This window comes from Pectinophora gossypiella, chromosome Z, assembly GCF_024362695.1.
Source record: "Pectinophora gossypiella chromosome Z, ilPecGoss1.1, whole genome shotgun sequence".
Classification (NCBI taxonomy): Eukaryota; Metazoa; Arthropoda; class Insecta; order Lepidoptera; family Gelechiidae; genus Pectinophora; species Pectinophora gossypiella.
This window is the reverse complement of record NC_065433.1, coordinates 9,156,585-9,162,792: the sequence shown is the minus strand read 5'-3', so window position 1 is coordinate 9,162,792 and position 6,208 is coordinate 9,156,585.

Sequence of the window (6,208 nt, the reverse complement as noted above, 5' to 3'; positions counted from 1 at the left end):
TAAAATTGAAAACTGAGAAAATTGAAAATTCATTCAGGGTTTTAGTGACACAGTAACGAAAACGTAGAGGGATGATTCAGTTCGTGATTGTGAGTTGATATCAAGTGGAATTTTCCACCGCAAAAGTATGAAACTGAATATAATTTAAAGAGGCATTAAGATTTTAATGAATTTTCCGACAGGAAATTCCACTTGATGTTAACTTAGAATCATGGTCTGAATCATACCCCAAAGTTTTCGTTACGATGTCATTAACGCCTATGTGTGTAAGTTGTTCGGGGTTATGGGTCAGAGGAAGAAAATAGAAAATACTTTAGTAAAGAAAAGAGTTTTATTTACGCATCACACCCTACGCCATTGCATGTCAGAGAGAGAGGCCGTAGACAAAACATAGACACTATAGTCTTTTTCTTAAAATAATAGGGATGCGTCACACACGACCAACACCAGTGATGTGACATTGCTACCATAACACCCCCCCTCAATGTTACATCACTCAACACAACTATATAAAAAAAATATCCAATACAAAACAATCAAGAACTTTACATCCCATGACAACTTAATACAGACTTCTAACTCATAACAATATCTCTTTAATAATACAAACTGTTTTCCATAATATAAAATCAAACCCTTACTTATATAAATTTAAACTCAAACTTAAACTTCTTGAACTCAAAAACTCTTCCCTATAAACTTAAACATCTTCAACTCAAAACTTAAACTTAAAACTTCAATAATAACTTCTATTAATCAACTAAACAACATGTCTCTACAACTTACTTACACACAACTTAACTTCTAAAACAATATCTCTTTACATTTTTCAAACTTAGCTTTACTCAATGCTTTAGTACATATATCTGCCACTTGACTTTCAGTTTCAATATACTTCAAAATTACAACATTATCTCTAACTTTATCTCTAATAAAGTGATACTTCAAATCAATGTGTTTTAATCTTTTATGATGCTCAGGATTCTTTGCAATATGAATGGCTGATTGGTTATCTTCAAACACAACAAAATTATTACACTTTAAATTAATTTCTCTTAACAGATTTCTAATCCAACATCCCTCCGAAATACCTTTAGCTAGAGCTACATACTCCGCCTCCGTTGAAGATAACGCCACACACTGTTGCTTACCCGATGACCACGACACAGGACAACCATATACCTTCATAATACAACCTGAAGTAGACTTCCTGTCCTCCTGATCTCCTGCCCAATCCGCATCAGTATATCCCACTAATGGTACTTCCTCACCTTTCCTGTATATCAACTTTAGACCTAATGTCCCTTTAACATACCTTAAAATCCTTTTTAATCCCTTCCATACATCCTCACCTGCGCATGACTGAAACCTGCTTAAATAACTCAGAGCATAACATATGTCAGGTCGAGTACCTAACATAGCATACATTAAGCTTCCAATCAATCTCCTACATCTTCTTATCAGTTCTTCGTTCTTCTTATCACTCTTCTCAATTCTCAGTCCTAGATCCATTGGTGTAGATACTGGCTTACATTCTTCCATTTTATATTCCCTTAGTATTTTTCTCAAATAGTCTTCTTGGTCAAGCTCAATCACTCCTTCTTTCTTTCTTATGTTAATTCCTAAGTACTTTCCCTTAATATCTTTCATATCAAAATCCCTTCTTAACGCATTCTTCAACTCCTCAATCTTCCTCACATCCTCAGAAATTAAAATAATATCATCAACATATAATAACACGTAGAACTTTACTCCTTCCTTGTAATATAGACAATAATCACACTTGCTTCGAATAAACCCTTCCTGCATCATCAGCTTGTCAAATCTCTCATTCCAGTATCTGGGTGACTTCTTCAATCCATACAAAGACTTCCTTAACTTTAGTACCTTCCCATCCTGTTTCATACCTTCTGGCTTCTCCAAGTAAACCTCCTCATCAATACTTCCGTTTAGAAATGCATTCTTCACGTCCATCTGTTGTATTTCCAAGTCAAATCTATTGGCTATAGCAAGCAGGATACGTAACGTTGGTAATTTCGCCACAGGAGCATAGATTTCTGAATGATCTAACTTATCTTCTTGTTTAAAGCCTCGTGCTACCAATCTAGCCTTGTAAACTTGTGTATCCTCGTCCTTCTTTATTTTGAACACCCACTTGCTATCTATTGTCTTCTTCCCTTTAGGTAAATCTGTCTCTATCCACGTCTCATTTTTCTCTAATGCTTCCAGCTCCTTATTTATTGCCTCTATCCACTTTACCTTGTCTTTTCCCTCTACAGCCTCCTTGTAAGTTAGTTCTTCCTCTCCATGTACCAACAATCCCACATCATAGTCCTCCAACCATTTGGGTTTCTTTACTCTCCTCTTTTCTCTTCCATTTCCCTCCTCCAACACCTCTTCACCAGCACTCAGCCACTCATCTTCAAGATATTCTTCTTCAAACTGCTCACTTCCATATTCACTTCTTTCTATATTTTTCTCCACTTCTTCTGTTCGCTGATCCTCTTCACTTACCTCCATCACTTCTTCATTTCCTGTCATCTCCTCTTCTTGTATTACACTGTCTTCATTATTTGCCATTGTATCTTCATCTTCTTTCAACAGGTCTTCACCTTCTAATACCTCCTCTTTATTTATTCCTCTGCTTTCCTCTGTATTATTTCTTGTCCTTTCCAAAAACACAACGTCCCTGTGTGTCTCCACTTCTCTCTTATTTTTGAACCAAACTCTATATCCTTTTGTATTCACTCCATATCCTACAAACCTTCCCAGTTCTCCTTTTGGGTCCCACTTTAATCTTCTCTGCTTTGGAATATGAACCGATACTTCATCTCCGAATGTTCTCAACTCCTTGATATCATAACTCTTTTTATACAGTAACTCATATGGTGTCTTCCCTCTCTGGCTACTACATCCTGTTCTATTGATCGTGAATACCGCATTATGCACTGCCTCAGCCCACAATTCCTTGTCAACATTCGCACTTATCAACATCGTCCTAGCAGCTTCTACTATGGTTCTCATCTCTCTTTCTATTCTACCATTCTGCTCCGGGGTATACGCCACAGTGGTTTCATGCACCATCCCTTTCCTCTTAAATATTCCTTCCAACTCCCTGTTTTTAAATTCACCACCACCATCTGACCTGAACTTCCTCACTTTACATTCAAACTCATTCTCAAACTGCTCTAAAAACTCTACTATTTTATCCTTCGCCTCATACTTATTTTTAAGAAAATATACCCACCTGTAGCTGCTGTAATCATCCTTCAGTAAAAGGAAATAAGTAGACCCGCCTAAAGACCTTGACTCCATCGGCCCGCACAAGTCTGCGTGCACCAGCTCACCTGGACCCTCTGCACGGCTGTCACTGTTGGAGAATGGTAACCTATGTTGCTTTCCCTGTATACAAGATGTACATTGACCAATTAGCCCTTCATATTTTACATTGTTTTGATTTAATATTTCTTTTACATGCCTAAAATTTTGATGTGCAAATCTCTCATGCCATGTGGTTAAACTTAACATTGCTAAACTAACATCATTATCAAAATTATTATCAAACTTGAATTGCATAAAATAGAATTTGCCATCTCGTTTAGCCTGAGCACAAACTGTGTTTTCCTTTAAAAACTTTACATGGTTACTACTTGATATAGTTATATATCCCTTATCAATTGCAGAAGTAAATGAAAACAAGTTAGCCATCAAATTTGGAACATATAAAACATTATACATTACAGAAGGTATGTATTCTGAACCGTTAAAAGCTAGAAAATGGATATCACCTACTCCTTCACAATCCAGATGCTTACCATCTCCTATCACAACCTTTTTAGAGAGAACCCTAAAATTGAAAAATAATTTTCTATCATATGTCATATGCTCACTGGCTCCAGAGTCTAAAATAAATTCAGATTTATTTTTTAATATTGGCTCCTGAACTATAAATGCATTTTGAGATTGTTTTTCTTTAGATATGCTACAGTCTTTAGCCAAATGTCCAATCTTGCCACACTGATAACGCTTTTTCTGTAGGTTACAGACTGCTGAAACGTGACCTGGTCTACCACACCTAAAACACTTCAACCGACACTCACTTTTCATATGTCCGATTTTACCGCACGCGTAACACTTTACGTTTTTCTTATCGCTTTTCTTAGCAACAAACGCCGACGACGACTGTACTATACTATCGCCCTTTTCCTTCACTCGCTCTTCTTCTATTAACAACCTAGCGACGAGATTATCATAGGTTTGTTTATCTTCGGGCGCCGACTCCCATGCAGACACGAAATGTTTATAACACTCGGGGAGTGACATCAACACTTTTGTAATTACGAATTTCTCCGAAATATCTTCTCCCATTTGTTTCAATTGATTTTTCAATTCTTCTATCTTTGACAGAAAAGTAGACATCTCTGTACCTTCCTCGTACTTATATTGGAAAAAGCGTTGTTGAACTATGTGGATGCTCGTTTCTGACTTCCGTTCATAAACACTGGCCAACTTTCTCCACATATCTGCCGCCGTAGAACAAGTTATAATATGCGTCATCGCATTTTCCGACATCCTTGTCACTAACCATGTTTGAGCTTTAGCATCTTTCCTTTCCCATTTAATCCTATCATCCTCGACTTCTGGTTTCACACATTTTCCTTCTACTATTTCTAACAAGTCTTGACTTCTCAGTAAAATCACCGATTGGAATTTCCACAGATTCCAATTGGACGCTCCCTCCAACTTAATATGCGATCCCGCACCCCTGGAATTATCTTCTCCCATTTTCTTGCTTGGCTTTCACACCTTCCTTCCCTTCTTTGAAATAACCTTACTTTTGTTCGACCACGCCGCCCAGTACGCCGCTTCCCTGCCGATCGTACCAAATCCGCTCTCCGATTCTTAACTAATTAATCACTCGCGCGCCTCTGGGCCCATAACCTGTTCGGGGTTATGGGTCAGAGGAAGAAAATAGAAAATACTTTAGTAAAGAAAAGAGTAAATTTATTTACGCATCACACCCTACGCCATTGCATGTCAGAGAGAGAGGCCGTAGACAAAACATAGACACTATAGTCTTTTTCTTAAAATAATAGGGATGCGTCACACACGACCAACACCAGTGATGTGACATTGCTACCATAACATAAGTGACATCGTAACGAACACTGAGGAAGATCAATTGAATTTTCAATTGAAAATAATTTAAATATTCTCAAAAAATATCATTAATTTTGCGAGTGGAAAATTCCACTTGATATAACTCAGAATCATGAGCTGAAACATCCTTAGCATTCGGCACTGCTTCACTAACACCCTGTGTACATCTCAGGCATGTCCTCTCTAGCATGGATGAATATTTTGGTGGCCTTTTTGTTATTTGTGGCTCATTCTCATCGTGTAAGTTAACAAAAGTCTTATATCTATGTTAGTAAAAAATTACAATTAATTAATCAATTAAATAATTATATAATTTAGTGTCTTTGGCAAGTATCGCCGCCTATAAAGTGACCTAAGAAGCTAGTAAACAGCTTAATCGCGACGACAGAACAGTTATGATAACAATTATGCACTTACTAGACTTTCACGTTGATTATGATATCTTCATTCATCTGTTCCCAGTTCAGCCAGGTTAACATAGATTCTGCTTCGCTTATCGGTCTGATATCGTTACCTGTTAACATAAATTATAATATGATTCCTTCTGCATGGAATCACCAAGTACCTCTGTCTATCTTGAGAAACACAATAATTATAAGTTACTTTATCTATCTTGCAATTCGTGGTCACCACATAGCGTGGTATGTCTAACACAATGTAGACTGGCCTCGGGCAACACCCACTCCACCTGATATATCAATATCGGTGGACAATGCCATGACCCGGTCGAACAGAAACCGCAATGGAGTCCATATTGAACAACTTACAATAGATCCAAAGGCTCACCTGTATAACACCAACACCACATGTGAGATACAAGTTGGCTGTATACCACGTTACAGCCTGAGACAGTCATCTTCCCCGGGGGAAACCCAATGATGAACATTGGGTGAACCACATTTATAATAAGCATTGCAAATAAGTCCTGCGTACATGCACCGACAGATCCATACACCTACCTCCAGTGTATGTCTCTTAGACAAAGTAACATCTAGGGATATAGCTCCAATAAGAACCATGGAGTAATAAACTACTAAGAAACTATTCT